Below are 19,456 nucleotides of genomic sequence, written 5' to 3' on the forward strand. Positions count from 1 at the left end.
TGTGAAGATCAAATAAGATATTGTGCATTAAAAATTCTCAACAACAAAGCAAGAGGAATGGCATAAATGCAGAATCAGGTAGTCTCTGTGTTGCAGAGTCCCACTGTCTCTCCTACAGCTGAAAGTTCAAAGATATAGCTTGACTTGTACTTTGCAGAAGGGCACTTAACTCTAAAAGAAGAAAATAAACTTTGAAAAATGATTAAGAATGGAATGAGTTTAGAGAATTCAGAAGTAGAATGTTCATTGATGCCTTCCCTGGTAAGATTCTACTTTGAACATTAAGTCTATTCCATTCATAGAACTAGCTAAAGGTAGTTTGTTTTTCAATAAATCCTCATTTCCAATATTCTGGATGGCCTCTGGCAAAAAATGTTATATAGCTATAAAATGCAATCTTTCATCAGGGCCATTTTAAGACTTTTGCCTGTCCTAGCTACTTAATTTTGGAAGCTGCGTCCTATGTTATATCAAAAATTAAAATGTAACCACACTCTATATTTAACATAATTAAAACACAACTCTAGATGATTTGAATTATACTGGACTGGATGACATAGTACTACATTAATAAACATTTATTGTGATTTTATCATTTTCATTCATATTTTTAAGCCAGTAATTTTTTTCAAGTAATTTTTTAGGCCCTTGGAAAACTAATAGCTCTCAGGCTCTAGGCTTACAGTGGTAACAGATAAAACAATTCCTGTATTTTGTAATTGTCTAATTAGTTACTTTGTATAATTGCACTGGATTTTGAATAAGGAGAAAAAGGCCTCCCTCACTATTTCCTAGTAATCTATGTCCACAAGTCTATTTTCCCTACCTGCTATGTTTGCCTAAGACTGGTCATTTGTTACCTGCTAGTTCCAATTGATTTCCTTTGCCTTTGCCTCCTTTAGCCATGAGTGCAAAGAACAGACAGTACGATTTATACCAGCCATCTAGTACCAATCATTAGATAACAAGACCCTTTACTGAAAGCATTTAGAGTAAAACAATACTTTAGGTTTACCTTTGCTTTCATTTCCTTCTTTATTACACTAGGTTCAAAGTGAGGCCAAAAATGGTATCACAAGGCCTATTTAGACATCCAAGCAAAGAATGCCAAGTCATTCTAAATAAATCCCCCAGCTCCAGTAGTATTTTACACATTTTCAAGTGCAAGTTTCTAATAACATTTTTGGGCTTGTTTTTCCCCTTGTCTGTTTCAGTCACTGTCTTTATATAAAAGGGGAAATGAGTCATATTAAATTATGCTCCAGCAAATGTCCTATAAAGACATATCTAAGCCATCCTGTTTGCTAATAAAAAGATAAGATTTGTCCTCTGAAAGAAGCAAGGTTGAACTATGCCAAAGAGCTTACAGCAGAGTTAGACAAACCCAAAGTCATTAGCTGGTGGGGAAATCTGAACTTGTGGCCTTTCTTCAAGTGGGAGGAGTAGGAAGGGAGTAGCAGGGACCTGTCAGCCTTGGAAACTCAAGCTTGTGGCGAGAGGCTGGGAACTTCCTGTGGTTACTAAGAGGCTGCAATACCTTGCATAGATGTCCTGATAATTGTTTTCTAAAGTTGGCACTGCCTACTGGCTTACCGTTGCTAGTAGAACATTATCAAAACCAGGGTCTTCCAGAATTATAGGTCTCTAAGACCTACATAGAAGAAATAAAGGTCCCTTGACCTGTTGCCAAATGGTAGCACAAGAAAAAAAAGCCCTTATTTCAAACTTTGAGCTCAAGTTAACTTCCCTACTTTGTAATTCCCTGATGGATTCCCTGATTTACTCACCTGATTAGATTCAAAGTCGCACAGACTAATTTCAATATTTTCCATGGTAAATACAATTAGGTAGACTGGTCTGCCACAAATCCTAAAGCCAAATACACACGGTTGTGAGATTTTTAGATTCTCCTGTTTGGGGTTCTCAATTTAGTAGCATGAATTAGTACTTACATATAGAAATGGCTAAGAGCGTCCAGCATACCTGGTAAATGAGGTGTAAGGCAACACGAGATGGCACAGACCAAGGGGTTAGGAGAGGCCGTGCTCCATCTAAAGGAGGGAGCTGCTATCAGGTATGGCTGAGTGTTGCCATGGAGAAAACTGGTTTGATATGGCCACATAATCTGATACTTCAAGATAAATCAGAAATTTGGATTTTGGGGTGAGGTTTTTCACCTTTTTTTTTTTTTTCACCTTTTTTTTTTTCACCTTTTTTTTTTCACATTGTGTTAGCCAAACTACATGTGTCTACAAACTGACTGTAGGCCAGAGAGATAACAGTTCAAGACCTAGTATGAATCTTGTTTAATTCTCTCCCTTTGGCATGAAGAAAAGTGATAGTTCCACTGTCATTTTTGTGATAGTACTACTGTCTTTTTTTTTTTTAGACAGAGTCTTGCTCTGTCACCCAGGCTGGCGTGCAGTGGCACTATCTCGGCTCGCCACAACCTCTGCCTCCCAGGTTCAGGTGATTCTCCTGCCTCAGCCTCCTGAGTAGCTGGGATTACAGGGGTGCACCATCACACTTGGCTACTTTTATATTTTTGGTAGAGACAGGGTTTCACCATGTTGGCCAGGCTGGTCTCGAACTCCTGACCCCAGATGATCCACTGGCCTCAGCCTCTCAAAGTGCTGGGATTATAGGCGTGAGCCACTGTGCCGGGCTGTCATTTTTTTCTTCTCATTATTTAGCCTTAGCTGATCTCAAAGACTTATGAAACAGTTAAGCAGATGTCAAAGTCTCCCTCTCTCACACACAAACAGACATACACTTTCTTCATTAAAAATTATAGAAAACATTTAAAATATGAAGGTTCATCATGTGGATAAATTATTTCAACCTCATAGAACACAAAAAGCCCTGTTAGGCTATACATCTATTTCATTCTTCTTCTTTACTATTGAATTTTAAAATGTGTGCACAGTGAGGTGACCCTTATATCAAAGACTACAAACAGTGCTTAAAGATATGCAGCACCTTTTTAAAGAAACACACATGCTTATAAGCACAGTTAAAAGCGAAAAGGTTAAAGGCTACAGTAGATTGTTCTATTCTGTGCCAAGATTCTGCTCCAGCTGCAACTAAATAGTGGTTCTCAGGCTTAATTAAATAAAGACCCGTGTAAATTCTAACTGTTTACTATGTGATTAGAACTTCTCTGGGCAAAAAGCTCATATTTGATTTCCTTGCTGTCCGCACTTGCCCAAACCCTTTACCCACCAGGTATGTACTGAAGCTGTGTAAACTCAACATTTTTCTTTTGGAATCAAGGGTAAGATATAAAAGTTTATAGAAACGGTGAGACCCAATTGTGGAAAATTCATTTTATGTAAATGGAAAAAAAGTATTCTATATATTAGAACCAATGTTGTCATGATGAAATTTCTTTGACTAGGCCAGGTGTGGTGACTCACACCTGTAATCACAGCACTTTGGGAGGCCGAGGCGGGTGGATCACCTGAGGTCAGGGGTTCGAAATCAGTCTGCCAACATGGTGAAACCTCATCTCTACTAAAACTACAAAAATATGCTGGGTGTGGTGGGGCACACTTGTAATCCCAGCTATTCGGGAGGCTGAGGCGGGAGAATTGCTCAAACTCAGGAGGCAGAGGTTGCAGTGAGCAGAGATCACGCCATTGCACTCCAGCCTGGGCAACAACAGCGAAACTCGAAAGGAAAGAAAAGAAAGACAGACAGAATGAAAGAAAGAAAAGAAAGACAAACAGACAGACAGAATGAAAGAAAGAAAAGAAAGAGGAAGGAAGGAAGGAAGGAAAAAAGGAAGGAAGGGAGGGAAGGAGGGAGGGAGGGAAGGAGAAAAGAAAGAAAGAAAGAAAGAAAGAGAAAGAAAGAGAAAGAGAAAGAAAGAAAGAAAGAAAGAAAGAAAGAAAGAAAGAGAAAGAAAAAGAAAGGAAAGAAAGAAAGAGAAAGAAAAAGAAAGGAAAGAAAGAAAGAAAATTTCTTTCAATAACATTGAGAGCAGTAGTTTTTAACCTTTGTGAAAAAATCATCTAGAGTGCTTGTTAAAAATGCAAATACACAGGGCTTGTCCCCAGAGATTTACTGTGACTGTAGGGTGAGACCTTTCAAATGTTTGAACGCAGGAGATTCAAAGATCACCTTTGGAGAAGCACCTATCTAGAGAAAGATCCTACTTCCAAGTTTAACGTTGGAGAGCTGTTATCTGAATTCATCTGGAAAAAAAAGCGTTTATTCTTAATAATGGGGAGGTGGCAGAAATTGCCTCTTGAATTTTACCCATTCTCCAAGTGTCAAAACGTAATTGATAATTAAGATTATGTTCCCTTTAATATTTTTCAAATTTAGTTTATTTAGATAATGAATATCACATGTCCTTCAATAATTTTAAAATTCAGTTAATTTAAAAATTGTATAAATAAATTCTGAGATACTAAACAAATATACAGTCAAATTTTTTATGTTTTCATTTGAACATTCTGGGGAAAATAAGCATACTTTAGAAGCAAGCACATATAAATGCATAATTCAGTTAGGTTTTTTGTTTTAATTTGTCCTTGGCATTGATGAAAAACAAATTAGCTACTCTCCTTGGGTGCCTACCAGAAATAATAGTAACAAGTTGAGCTTTTTTCCTCCTCAGTAATATGTTCCTTTGTAGATGAGCACAGTGGAGAGGTAAAATGATGTCTTTTAAAAGTTTACTGTTTTTTTTTTTGTTTTGTTCTAAGATGTAAATGATAGGGGAAGGACTGAGAGCTATTTCAGAAATATTTATTCCATTGAGACAATGAATTTTGGTCATTAGAAGAAAGAATCATGGACTATCAAAATGAAACAAAAAGACAGCAGATTTATTTCTATAGCAAGTGTCTGTACATAAAGAGCAGGCACACCTCACAACATTGTACATTTATTGTCTTACAAAATGAACTGGGGTTGAGGTAGATGTAGTAAGGAAAAAGCTTTAATGATGTGGGGCAAATTTTTAAGAGAGGAGATGTTTTTATTTTTAAAGAATTCAATAAATATAATGATAGCGTTAACAAATGTTTTTGTTGTTTTTTCTCTCAAAACTATTCGAACCACTTATTAATCTCCAGTCTGTTTCATCAATCTTTTATGATGTGTTACAAGGAGTTTTTCAAATTTAAACTTCATTACATCATTTTATAGTTATAAACCCTGACCACTATAATTCTTGGTCCTAACTAGGCTATGAAAAGAGGAATGTATTCATTAGGCTAGTACAGTACAGGAAGCCTGTAGTTTAACCAAGGTTATAACAAATAAGATGCCAAAGTTCACAATTTTTAATAAACTCAAGAACCTGAAAAAGATAATTTAAAAACAACATAGTGCATTTCTATAGTTTGTCATTATTTCATCTCTTATGGAAATACGCAGCAATGATGGTCTTTTTCTATATCTAGAAAGGATACATAAGTGATTTTTAACAGTAAGAAGTTATTTGTGTTTGGATTTCCTTCGCCACAGCTTCCTTAACTAGCTCCTGGGTAGAATTCATTAATTTTTATTAACAGGGAAAACATTTGTTCCCGTGACAATATTTGCATTGCCTGAATGATTTTCACCTCTGCCACAAGGTGTACTATCGGCTCATACATCACCCGATTACTTGGAGAGCAGAAAGACCCTCAGTCATTAGTGAGTGAATTAAAGATGATCTTAAGAGCTATTAATCACAGTGACAAAAGCCTTAATGTTTCTGTGACCCTAGTGGAGCCTGGGGACCCAAAGGGAAGCAGAGGGAGAGAAAATGGAAACATATGTTTTCTCCAAAATAACCTACCTTAGGAGAACTGTCAAAAAGAGAGTCACATCAAACTAAGAAATTCTGCCAGCAACTGGCCTCTGGATTATGTGTCTATTTATCTTCTTGTGAACTCATATTTCCTTTTAAAATATATATTTTCTTGCTGTAGACAATTAGAGGGCCAAAACTAGTGTCTTCTGTATCTTTGATTTCTTAATTCAGTTTATTTAGAACGACTTGTGCTTCTGCTAAACTGCATTTCTTGAAAAAATTCAACATAAATCGCATTCAGTCTAATAACCACATAAATCAGTATAAAAACAAGCAGACAATAGCAGTAAAGTGCCATTATAAACATTAATTCAAGCAGATACAATATTCCGATAATGGACCAAAATGGTAACATTATTAAGCACTACAGTGGGTTACAAAACTTGATCATTCTTCAATGTATCTGGCTGTATTTGTCTGGATGTTTACAAGATTATAATGGCATCAACTCCACTGTTAATAACATAGGCACTTGCTGGAATTTCAATTATCTTTCACAATATGTTGACATAAAAAACAGACTACAACTGGCTATTTCTGAATATGGTGAGAAGATCCATATCCCCTTATTTGTATGCATGTCTTTGTTTACATAGCTAAGGAAGAAATATCACATTGTGCTTATGTTTTGCAATTGGTTCTGAGTCTATGATGCAAAAAAAAAAGGGAAATTCTGGCTAAATCGCTTTTTTTTTTTTTTTTTTTTTTTTGAGACAGAGTTTCGCTCTTGTTGCCCAGGCTGGAGTACATGGCGCGATCTCTCACCTCAACCTCCGCCTCCCAGGTTCAAGCGATTCCCCCGCCTCAGCCTCCCAACTAGTTAGGATTACGGGCATGCGCCACCACGCCTGGCTAATTGTGTATTTTCAGTAGAGACGGGGTTTCTCTATGCTGGTCAGGCTGATCTCAAACTCCCAATCTCAGGTGATCTGCCTGCTTCAGCCTCCCAAATTGCTGGGATAACAGGTGTGAGGCACCGTGCCTGGCCCTAAATGGCTTTTCTACACGTGAGTTTCTTCAATACGATTTGGATTAGCAAAATTAATGGTGGAATTATAGTTTTCTCTTTTGACATTGATACGATGTTGCCAAATAAAAAATCCTTTTTTTCAATCACTTTTCAGTGCCTAATACAGTAACTAACACATAATTAGGGCTCAATAACTATGTGTTAGACTGACTGAATTGGATAAATATTCAATGTTACTTAAATTGAGAAACAAATATGACTCTGGATTAAGAATATTTAAAATTTTTGGAAATTTTTTATTCTTAATAAATTTTTATGTTTTGACTAAAGAGTCCAAATCAATACAACTGAAAATACTTGAGCTTGAATGACATTAACAAGATTATTTTATTCATTAGAAAAAATATATTTTAAGGGTAATTTTCTTTCTGGAATCATAGAGAATATAAGAGAAAAAAATTATGAAGCAGTTATTTTGCTATGGCTAAAAATAATTTCAGAGTACTTTAAAAGTCTCATGAGTAAAATAAAATCTTTTATGAACCAATTAGAGTTTTGTATTTCACTTTATGATTCACACAGCTCTGTAACTAGATTTCATTATTTTCTCCATCTCCCAGATAAGGAAACCAAGGCTTACAATATTAAACTAATATTCTCCACTGTCATAAATCTAATTAGGGGGTGGACAATGCCAGATTTTCTGCCTTCAAATCCAGTTAACTTGCCATTTAACTAAGCTGTGTCCCAAATACTTTGAAATGCAAGGAAAATGTATTGGTTAACTAAAATCAATCTATTAAATTGGGTCTCAGATAAAGCCTAGTTTCTATATAGGAAGGTTTATTGTTAAAGGTATAGGAGACATTCAAATATTAACTTTTTTGCAATTATTAGTCATAAGAAAAGTTTAAGGAACTCAAACCGGATCCCATGATAGAATCTCCAAGATTAGTTAACATAATATTCACAAAAGCACCTTCTTTGATAACCACAAAGATTCAAATTATAACTCTCTCCATTTAACAGAGTCAAACTTTTTGGAATGTAATTCTTGGAGACAAAAACCTTCTTTATATATTTCCCTCTTGTCCACCTGTAACACCCAGCAAATAAGGGTAAAGCTATTCTTGAGTTAAAGAAAAATGAAAAGCATAGATTTATAAAGAAACCTGTTTTCATATGGCATTTTTCCTTCTCTCCAGGTGCTAAAGGGGGTCTCAGAGTAGAGTTCAACACTTAGATTAGAACTTTTTCCTTAAAAGCAATTAGAAAGTTATTTTTGAATGGCTAGACCAGACTTCATAAACTTTTAGCAGAGCCTAATTGCAATGTCATATATAGAGTGACAAGAAATGCATAAAAATCTCATCCTCCTAAAATGTATCAAGGGATGTTTTATTATTCAATGGCTCCAGGAAAGTATATGACACAACCATGAGCCAAACACTAGTTTTAGCACTCTATATATATTAGCTCATTTAATCCTCATAATAGCCCATGAGGTAGATATGACTCTCATCCCCATTTTATATGTAAGGAAATTGAAGCAGTAATATTAGGAAAAAGAATAAATGATTTTTAAACAGCCATAATTCAAACCCTGATTGTCTAGCTCTAGAGCCCACGCGCTTTATCCCTAAACTATACACCTTCTCACTCTGGGCTTCACCCGGTAATAGCTGCCCAATTACAGGATAACAATAAGAACATTTTGCTTGGTTTTTTTTTTAAAGATTATTCAATCCTAAATCAAAAGTAGTCAAGTTTCTGAGTCAAAATTTGACATTCACACATTCTTAATTGCACCAGCAGACCCTGAGACAATGGTTCAAGAGTCCGTAGTTTATTTCAGAGGTGGTCCCAGGAAACGTGGGTTAAGGGAGTAGACAGTGAGACAGAAAAGGGCCAGAAGTCAACAAAGGGTGTGCTATCAATCGAGTTAGCACTAGGGAACTCTAGATCAGCACAGCTGAGGTGAGGGATCTGGGGTTTTATCCACCGATTCCCATCAGTCATTTGTTGAGAGCTTATCCCAGGGGATGTAATTCCTCACACTTCTGACCTGCCCCATGCTCTGGCCGGGCAGTCTCAGGCAAAGCATTTGGAAGTCATGTGAATATGCACAGAAATGGTGAAGGGATATGGATGGGGTACTGGCTGGCCATAGAGATGGCCACAGCCAGCACGTGAAGAAATGTTTCAGGTACTATCGGGTTTTCTTGTTCCAATATGCAGTGTTCAATCCAATCATTTAAAACCATGTGTGTTTGGCAAATAAAACAACTTTTTATTAATCTTCTGTCCATAGTATTTATTAATTCATTATTTTCAACCAAAATTTACTGTAATTGTGAATCTAGGTTGGGTGCTGGGGGCAAAGATTAAAACATAAATTAAAAACAATCTCAAGCAAGACCTACAAATTACTACTCATAAAAGCAAAGACTGATAAAACAGACTACATTAAAATAAGACCTGTTCATTTAGAGATCACATAAGGAAAGAAAAGACAAACTAGGAAAGATATTTAAAAATATACATAATTAACTAAGGATTAGTATCCAGAATATTAATATTATTAATATTATTTAATATTAATATAGTTAATATATTATTAACTAAATATTAGTATCCAGAATATATTAGTATCCAGAATACTTCTAAAATAAATAAGACTAAAACAAAAACTCAATGTTAAAATAGGCCATAGACATAAACAGGATTTCACTAAATAGGAAACACAAAAGGTCCACAAACATGTGAAATCAAATACAAATTAAGGCTGTAATGAGATAGTATTTTACGTCTCCTAGATGGGCAAATAGGGTAATACCAAGTGGTATAAATATGTGAAGAATGCAGAAACTCTTGCACATTGCTGGTGTGTGTGTAAATTGGCACAATTACTTCCAAACAATATTGTACTATCTTGTGCTATATCCCTGACATGCCAATTCCAGTCTTGTATGTACATACTAGAAGACATGTTTGAGGCTGTTCTTGTCCACATTCCTTATATGAAAAACTGCAAACCCAAAAGACACATCCACAAGAAAATGAATAAATAAACGGTGGTATAGTCACAAAATGAAATATTATACAACAGTGAAAATGAATAACATGGGTGAATCTTGGAAACAAAATATTGCATGTAGAAAAGCAAGGAAGGCCCAGGAAAAAATTTCTAACTCAAAAACAAGCAAAGCCAAACAATATATTGTTTGGTAATACATACATAAGCAATAAAACCATTTTTTAAAGTAGAAGAATGATTAAAGTTCAGAGGAGGGCTTACTTCTAGAGTAAGGCAGAAGAATGAGATAGGGAAAATGCACATAGAGAGATAAAATAATTTGGTTGCGTTCCACTTCCTGAGTTAGCTAGTGAGTTCACAAGTGTTCGTTTTATTTTTATATTCCATTACTTCTACATATATCGTATACGTTATGTTTTATATGTGTATATATATATTCTTTTCAATATATCAAGAGTTATGTAATAAAATAATAATAATCAAGAAAATTTTGCTTGGCTGTACACAGCTCACAATCCTGTTGGGAAGCCTTCTTGTTGAAATGCGAAATGCTTTAATAGACAGAGAATCAAAACAGAGGGGTTGTGGAGGCCATGCTGGGGCCAAGGAAGGTTTCATGGAGGAAGCCTTGAAAGATGAGTAAAATTTGCCAAGTGGAGGTCCAAGAAAAGCATTCCAGGCAGGGGAAACCCAATGAGAGAGGGATTGAAGGAAGATGGAAGCCTGTTGGCATGTAAGGTGCTAGAAGGGTAGGGGATGGGGTGGGAGGAGGGAGTGGGGTTGGGGTGGGGGAAGACGACACTCTAAATAGTTTGCAATTGAGTGAATTGACAAGGTTTGGATTATTTTATGTCAAGTTACAATTGTCATACTTGTAATGAGACCTGTTATCATTGCTCATCTTTTTAGGGATAAACCATATGCCCTCCAAAGCTTCTGAAGGAAACAACTTCTCTTTCCCCTTCGTATTGGTGATGTTGGGAGGGGGAGATGAGAAATTAAACATAACTAGCCCCTTCTCTCCACCAGTTTAGACAGCTCGCCCCAGACCCAAGAGTCAAGTAATCACCTCTGGATATGAAGAGATATTCATGTTGGGTGGTCTACCAAGGATTAAATGCCAGGATCATTGAGAAAATTTCATCTCATTAAAGGCACAGAGGCCAGCTGATCCTCCTATCTGCAGAGCTGACCGTACCTTAGGTGCACAATTAATTTCCCAAATAGTTTAAATAATCTAGAGGAGCAGAAACTGCACTGACATGAGGAATACAGATAACAATGAGTCTAATAATCCTGGACATTGCTCTGGGCAGCCTGGGTAGACACACGTGTAGCCATTTCCCAAGCTGGCTGATGTGACAGCTCAGCCTGAGCTGAGTGGACAGACAGAGTCCATGGCTCTCCAGGAGAAATTCAAGCCATTGGTGCCTTGGACAGAACCTTCATCTCTAAAGCAGCGCAACCAAGATATTCACGTTTCTGTGCTGTACGACAAGATTTTGTACCAAATGAAAAATTTTACAATAATAATAATTTCTATCACCAAACAATACTTTGAGTGTATATAGCAACTTAAATATTTGAATCATACCCATTTTTAAAACTCTGTACCAGTACAAGCCTGTTAGCACATTCACTGACATATACTAGTAAGCATATGTCCTTTTCACCAAACCCAAGAATTCTATCTTTATCAAAAAATAGAAAGACTATAGGAGACAGAAAAATGTTCATTTTACATTTCCTTAGCAAATTTGAGATGCACAACATCTCAAATCTCAGATAACACCATGGTATTATGTGCATGTAGAAAGACTAGTTGTTACAATGGACTTGTCTGCAATTATGTCAAATATGCATAAAATTTTGGGCAGATGGGAATATCAGAAATAAAAGATGCTTTTTTAGCTATGTTACACTTCTTCTTCTCTTCTTTTTTTTTTTTTTTTTTAAAGAGGGGGGTCTTGCTTTGTCACCCAGGCTCGAGTGCAGTGGTGCAATCTCAGCGCACTGCAACCTCCACCTCTCGGGTTCAAGTGATTCTCCTGCCCCAGCCTCCTGAGTAGCTGGGATTACAGGCACCCACCACCACGCCTGGCCAATGTTTTGTTTTGTTTTGTTTTGTTTTGTTTTGAGATGGAGTCTCTCTCTGTTGCCCAGGCCGGAGTGCAGTGGCACAATCTCAGCTCATTGCAACATCCACCTCACAGGTTTAAGCAATTTTCCTACCTCAGCCTCCTGAGTAGCTGGGATTACAGGCACATGCCACCACACCCAGCTAATTTTTGTATTTTTAGTAGAGACAGGGTTTCACCATTTTGGCCAGGCTGGTCTCAGACTCCTGACCTCAGGTGATCCACCCACCTCAGCCTCCAAAAGTGCTGGAATTGCAGGCATGAGCCACCATATCCAGCCAATTTTTGTATTTTTAGTAGAGATGGGGTTTCACCATGTTGTCCAGGCTGGTCTCGAACTCCTGACCTCAGATGATCTGCCTACCTCAGTCTCCCAAAGTGCTGGGATCAGGGTATAAGCCACCTCGCCCAGGCTTGTGTTACACTTCTTATGAGTAACTTCTATATGCCATTAAAGTATGAATCAGAGAGTTTTAATAGTCTGCTTTTATTTTCTAGTAAGCACAGAAAACATAAGAGGTTGCTAGTAACAAGATAAAAATATCCATAGTGGCTAGGCAGGTAAGCATCCCAATTAGGTGGGTATACTAATGTAATCTCTTCCATGCCAGGAAAGGAAGCTTCAGATGTTTCATGTCAAAGAATCATATATTAAGGGATTGTAGAGACAATGACCACTAACTTTTAGTGGAAGAATAAAGACATCAAAAGAGGCAAACAGGCAAAACAAACAAATAAGAAGAGTTTTCTAAAAGTGAGGCTATTGCAGATGAAGGCACAGAAACAGTTTTTGTGGTCTCTTTTCTACTACTGGACTCAAGGTGCCCCATAACTTCGGAAACACCACTATCGATGAGGTTTTCACATTTTTTTCTATCTATAGTTTTTGACCCTGAATACAGAATTGGTCAAATGGAGTAGTACCTTCATGGCCCTAATACACTGCTTTGTATTACAGTCATTTGAATGGAGGTCTGTATTCTTTTCAAAACTTCCACGGAACCTAGTCCAGTGTCTAACATTCAGTAGGTGCTCAGTAACTGCTGAATTTCAGTGAATAAACCCCTTGAAAGAGGAGTTATTCCACCACAGCGTCAAAAAAAAAAATTCACAATGAGTTTATAAAGATTATGTTTTCTCCTCATAATATTTGAAAGTATCTACCAGAACTGGGATTTCTCTCCTTCCAATCTGCTTTGAAATTTCTTGGTATCCCATGGAAAAGAAGATATTGCTAATGGAAATTTCAGTGGGGTCTCTTCCCTGTGAGCAGGCTCCTTGACTCTCTTCCAAATGCCACCATCAAAGATTCCATTCATGCCCCTCACATTAGGTCCCTTCATTACCCTCACTCAGTCATAAAATATTTATGGTGTAACTATTGTGGTGTTTAAGGCGCTGCACTACTCTCTGTGGGGGGAAGGGAAGGGGGAAGAAATGTAGCCCCAATCTACCCCCAGACCTATTGTGACCTATGAAATAGGTTTGCATTAAATACCCATGTTTATATTGTAATATCTTTGCCCATCTTAGGAACCAATCACAGTGTTAAGAAGCAGGGAAACAAAACAAAAAACAGAATGCCTTCTCTATCTGCCCTCAAATAGTTAAGGCTTTAACCTATCTTCTGTTCTCATCATTCCAAGAAAAGCCCTTCTCTGACTTTGCCAACAGCCTCCATCTTATCCAATCCCATGGCATTTATTTTATTCTTCATTATCCTGTTTGAACAGGCTCATCTCCTCTCAATACTCTTCCGCTGTTTCCCACTGACAGTACTGGGTCTGATGCTTGCTGTGCTCATCTGAAAACACAGCAGAGGTCAGTTTGGGCTTTCATTTTAGCAATCCCTCCCTGAGGAGCAGAGGGAAAAGTCCAGCTACTCTGAACAACTGCTTCAGTTCTCTCTGAGGACAGAAGAGGACTCTCAGCACTAGACAGTTAGCTCTGGCTCCTCCACTCTCTTGAGGTCTGTGAGCCCTTTTCACATTAAATCCCACTAAAAAGAGAATTTCTTATAATCCCCATACTTTCATCCCCAAACTCATTCTTTCATAAGTTTCTCGTAACTGCATCTCAGGGCTCTTTCTTCGTACTGATAGCAGATAACTTTGGAAACATGTTTAAGTTATCCTTTGCCCTGTCTTTCCTACCGTCTACTTCCAAATCTTTTTCAGAGTTCCTGAAGTATCATTTTGATCTTGTTGCCCTTACTCCCAAATCTTATGAGGACTCTCAGTTCTTACATCAAGGAAGATACCTGAAAGCCTTTACCAGATGTGTCACAACATAGCCCATCCTTCTGGTCACAGATTTCTAGACGCTCCCCATCAAATTTTCATGAGCAACACTGATATGGTTTGGCTGTGTCCCCACCCAAATCTCCACTTGAATTCTATCTCCCAGAATTCCCACGCATTGTCTGAGAAACCCATGGGGAGGTAATTGAATCATGGGGGCTGGTCCTTCCCGTGCTATTCTCGTGATAGTGAATAAGTCTCATGAGATCTGATGGGTTTATCAGGGGTTTCCGTTTTTGCCTGTTCCTCATTTTCTCTTGCTGCCACCATGTAAGAAGTGCCTTTCACCACCCACCATGATTCTGAGGTCTCCCCAGTCATGTGGAACTGTAAGCTCAATTAAACCTTTTTTTCTTCCCAGTCTCGGGTATGTCTTTATCAGCAGCATGAAAACAAGTAAATTGGTACCAGTAGAGTGGGGTGTTGCTGAAAAGATACCCGATAACGTGGAAGTGACTTTGGAACTTGGTAACAGGCAGAGATTGGAACAGTTTGGAGGGCTTAGAAGAAGACAGGAAAATGTGAGAAAGCTTGGAACCTCTTAGAGACTTGTTGAATGGCTTTGATAAAAATGCTGATAGTGATATGAACAGTAAGATCCAGACTGAGGTGGTCTCAGATGGAGATGAGGAACTTGTTGGAAACTGGAGCAAAGGTGACTCTTACTACATTTTAGCAAAGAGACTGGAGGCATTTTGCCCCTGCTCTAGAGATCTGTGGAACTTTGAACTTGAGAGAGATGATTTAGGGTATCTGGCAGAAGAAATTTCTAAGCAGAAAAGCATTCAAGAGGTGACTTGGGTACTGTTAAAAGCATTCCATTTTAAAACGTAAACAGAGCGTAAAAGTTCAGAAAATTTGCAGCCTGATGATGCAGTAGAAAAGAAAAACCCACTTTTTGAGGAGAAACTCAAGCCAACTGCAGAAATTTGCATAAGTAGGAAGACCATGGGGAAAATGTCACCAGGCCATGTCAGAGACCTTCATGGCAGCCCCTCCCATCACAGGCCTGGAGGTTCAGGAGGAAAGAGTGGTTTTGTGGGTGGGCCCAGGGTCCCCATGCTGTTTGTAGTCTAGGAATTTGGTGCCCTGTGTCCAAGCCACTCCAGCCATGGCTGAAAGGAACAAACATAGAGCTTGGGCTGTGGCTTCGAGGGTGGAAGCCCCAAGTCTTGGCAGCTTCCAAGTGGCGTTGAGCCTGTGAGTACACAGAAGTTACGAATTGAGGTTTGGGAACCTCTGCCTAGATTTTAGAAGATGTATGGAAATGCCTGGATGCCCAGGCAAAAGTTTGCTGCAGGGGCGGGGCCCTCATGGAGAACCTCTGCCAGGGCAGTGCAGTAGGGAAATGTGGGGTCACAGCCCCCACACAGAGTCCCTACTGGGACACTTTCTAGTGGAGTGTGAGAAGAGGACCACCATCCTCCAGACCCCAGAATGGTAGATCCACTGACAGCTTGCCCTGTGCACCTGGAAAAGCTGCAGACAATCAGTGCCAGCCCATAAAAGCAGTCAAGAGAGAGGCTCTACCCTGCAAGGCCACAGGGGCAGAGCTGCCCAAGACCATGGGAACCCCCTCTTGCATCAGTGTAACCTGGATGTGAGACCTGGATTCAAAGGAGATCATTTTGGAGCTTTAAATTTGACTACCCCACTGGATTTTGGACTTGCATGGGCCCTGTAACCCCTTTGTTTTGGCCAGTTTCTCCCATTTGGAATGGCTGTATTTACCTAATACCTGTACCCCCATTGTAGCTAGGAAGCAACTAGGTTGTTTTTGATTTTACAGGCTCATAGGTGGAAGGGAGTTGCCTTGTTTCAGATGAGACTTTGGACTGTGGACTTTTGAGTTAATGCTGAAATTAGTTAAGACATTGGGGGACCATTGAGAAGGCATGATTGGTTTTGAAATGTGAGGACATGAGATTTGGAGGGGCCATGGGTGGAATGATATGGTTTGGCTGTGTCCCCACCCAGCTCTCAACTTGAATTGTATCTCTTAGAATTCCCACGTGTTGTGGGAGGGAACCAGGGGGAGGTAATTGAATCATGGGGGCCAGTCTTTCCCTTGCTACTCTCATGATAGTGAATATGTCTCACAAGATCTGATGGGTTTATCAGGAGTTTCCGCTTTTGCTTCTTCCTCATTTTCTCTTGCCATTTGCCCTGCCATGATTCTGAGGCTTCCCCAGCCATGTGGAACTGTAAGTCCAATTAAACCTTTTTTTCTTCCTAGTCTCAGATATGTCTTTATCAGCAGCATAAAACCGAAGTAATACAGACACTCTCCATGCTACACAAATAAGCCTGGTCTTCCACAGAGCCACCTTGCCCTGAGTTTACATCATAGAACTTGCTAAGCTACCCTCCCTTTCCTGATAATTAAGTGGGTAGTAGTTCTGTGTGTTGTGCGTTATCTTTATCTACCTTTATTATCTTAAATCCCACACCAGCACCCACTGTGAGGTCACTATTACTGTTTTTTCAGTTAAGGAAATAAAGACTGAGAGAGCTTCTCATGATCATATACCTGGTGTCAGAACCAAGATTTGAACCCAAGTCTGCCTGATTCAAAAGCCCATGCTCCTAATGACTATGCAGTGCTACTGCCCTCATCCCTATCAGGATGGCTTGTTCAGGGGGTGCACCAAGCTTTAGGCACTCCCTGCACATGCCATTGTGGTTCACTAAGTGGAAAATTAATTAACAGTTACTGAATTTTCAGTTATTTTTTTCAGTATAATTTTGTCAACAAATAAATACTTACAGGTCTAAGAATTTTTTATGTTATGAAAAGGGATCCTCATTGTAAAATATTGAAATCCAACTCCTTCATTTTATCTACAATCTAGAAGATTCTACATTAGTTCAAGTCTTCCTCATCCTTGAGATGTAAAGGAAATTGCTCTGAACCACCCAATTTCTTGACCCCTTGTGAAGATGTCTACAATTCCCAAGGGTGGAAGAATTAAGTCTTATTGGTGCCCTCTGCCACCCATGCCCTAGAGTTCTCCTGCTCCACCTCCATCTTCTCCTATAAAAATCCACCTTCTCATTCAGTAGCTAGAAGGTGGCCAGGCAAAGCAGGCATTTTGTAAATTTTAGTTGACTGGGGGAGGGAACAGATGAATAATGCAGGATGTTTATTTCATTTGGGGTTACAGGGGTTACAGGGCCCATGCAAGTCCAAAATCCAGTGGGGTAGTCAAATTTAAAGCTCCAAAATGATCTCCTTTGAATCCAGGTCTCACATCCAGGTTACACTGATGCAAGAGGGGGTTCCCATGGTCTTGGGCAGCTCTGCCCCTGTGGCCTTGCAGGGTAGAGCCTCTCTCTTGACTGCTTTTATGGGCTGGCACTGATTGTCTGCAGCTTTTCCAGGTGCACAGGGCAAGCGTCTACGTGTGTTCCACGTACCATGTTAATTTCTAGAAGTAAAAATGTCAACTCTGTCACTGTCTTCAAGGAATCCATAGTGGGAAGCAGAGCACAGAAACAGATGTTTACAGCACAACATGATGAGTGGTTTATTACACACAAAGTATTCAGGAAACAACTAAGAGGAAGAAACCATCTCCACCTGGAAAGACTGGAAAGGCTACACACCAGAGCTCAAATTTGAAATACATCTCGAACGAGGATTTGGCCATGCCAAGACAGTTGAGTGGAAGGAAGTACATTCTAGGCAAAGAAAAAGCACAAATGTGACCTACAAATGAAAGATTGGTGAATAACTCTGCATAGCTGGAATATAGGCATAAAAGAGAAGGCAAGAAATGAAGCTGAAATGGTATGTCAGAAGGATATTATTTAAACCCTTGTTTGTGGTGCTAAATGGCTGGGCAACTAGGAGTCATGGTGTGATCAGATCTGTAGCTTGGAAATTCAACTGGAAACTGCTATGGATGAGGAGGGGAGAAATTAGAAGCTATTACAGTGATGATGGTGACCAATGGCGAGGTGATCTTTAGGTCATCACTGGAACCTGACCTATAGTAGACATTTAAAAAATATTTTCATGTAATTGAATTTGTCTCATGAGCTCCTTGATCTAATATACTGAGCAACTAGCCTTGCTACCATATCTTGTAAAATGCCACTCGTGTTATACTTTGTGGGAACGCTTAGGTGCCTGACCAGGATTTTAAGAAGATATAGAACTAACTTAGTATATATTTATAGGTCACCCATCACATGCTAAGCATCTTCTATACATTATCTCATTTGTGCCACACAACAATCCTTCAAGACAGTGTTTTCACCGTTTTACACAGGAGTAAAATGATGTTCAGAGCAACTAATAAACAAATTTATCCAACTAGGGGTAAAGCCAGATTTTTAATTCAGTGTACATCTAACTTCAAAGGCACCTGTAAATTTGGGATATTATGGCAAGAGAGGTACTGGTAAAGCCACATTATCTTTAATCAAATATTTTAGAATAGCATCCACAGGAGTGTGCATGTGAGACCCCTGGACTGGAAAGAGGAATTTGCATCCTGATTTCCTTTTTCACTGCATATGGCAGCAAACCATAATGAGTCAGACATTGTCATAACACATTGCATAATTCCAATGAAGCATTCACATCTCAACTACTCTTGATTATTCCCAATTCCGTAATAAATGAAAGAGATCAACTGTTCGGTGGTTTGAGGAGGGTGGAAAATCATTTAATTCTTAAGTACCATTAAATATTTAATACTATTATAAGGAGGTAATGTCACTTTCCATAATACATTTGGCTTCAGGTACACTGGAATCCAGACTTTGACACCTCCATACCATGATAAATTTTTGACCCTGAAATTTTATTTGAAATCATGACTCCAAAATCTCCTGTAGCCAATCTACCAGGAGTAGTATCTGTCAACAGAGAGAACATCATATAAAGACCTTAACGTTTTGAAAGCAAAGCCAAATGAAGCTCAATCATGAAAGGTCTTTTCTTTCTTTAAGGTGAGAGATGGAGCACAAATGAAGCATACCATGGTAAATAGGAACTGTGCTCACTTGCAGTCATGCACTATAGCCATTAAGCCTTAAGGTCTTAAGGTACTAAGCAATGCATATGATAAATTTCTCAAAAACATCCCAGCCATAACATAGTTCTTACTGATTGCTCATTTACCCATAATGCATGCTGTCATAGCAAAGCCTGACAAATGACAGAGAAAGCTCAGGTTATTTTTTACACTGACT

General features: G+C 38.7%; 1 protein-coding gene and 1 long non-coding RNA gene across 8 annotated transcripts in view; one reads left to right on the forward strand and one right to left on the reverse strand.

The window, feature by feature from the left end:
- The window catches only part of MECOM (MDS1 and EVI1 complex locus), a 576,150-nt gene that overhangs the window by 346,419 nt on the left and 210,275 nt on the right, over window positions 1-19,456 (reverse strand). The window lies entirely within an intron of this gene.
- LOC109026377 (uncharacterized) overlaps window positions 17,976-19,456 on the forward strand; it is a 29,034-nt gene continuing 27,553 nt past the window's right edge. Inside the window, exon 1 of the long non-coding RNA XR_002005399.3 lies at window positions 17,976-18,044. This is a non-coding gene — a long non-coding RNA (uncharacterized lncRNA). The remainder of the gene's footprint in view (window positions 18,045-19,456) is intronic.

The sequence above is a fragment of the Gorilla gorilla genome, chromosome 2, assembly GCF_029281585.2.
Source record: "Gorilla gorilla gorilla isolate KB3781 chromosome 2, NHGRI_mGorGor1-v2.1_pri, whole genome shotgun sequence".
In the NCBI taxonomy this organism is placed as follows: Eukaryota; Metazoa; Chordata; class Mammalia; order Primates; family Hominidae; genus Gorilla; species Gorilla gorilla.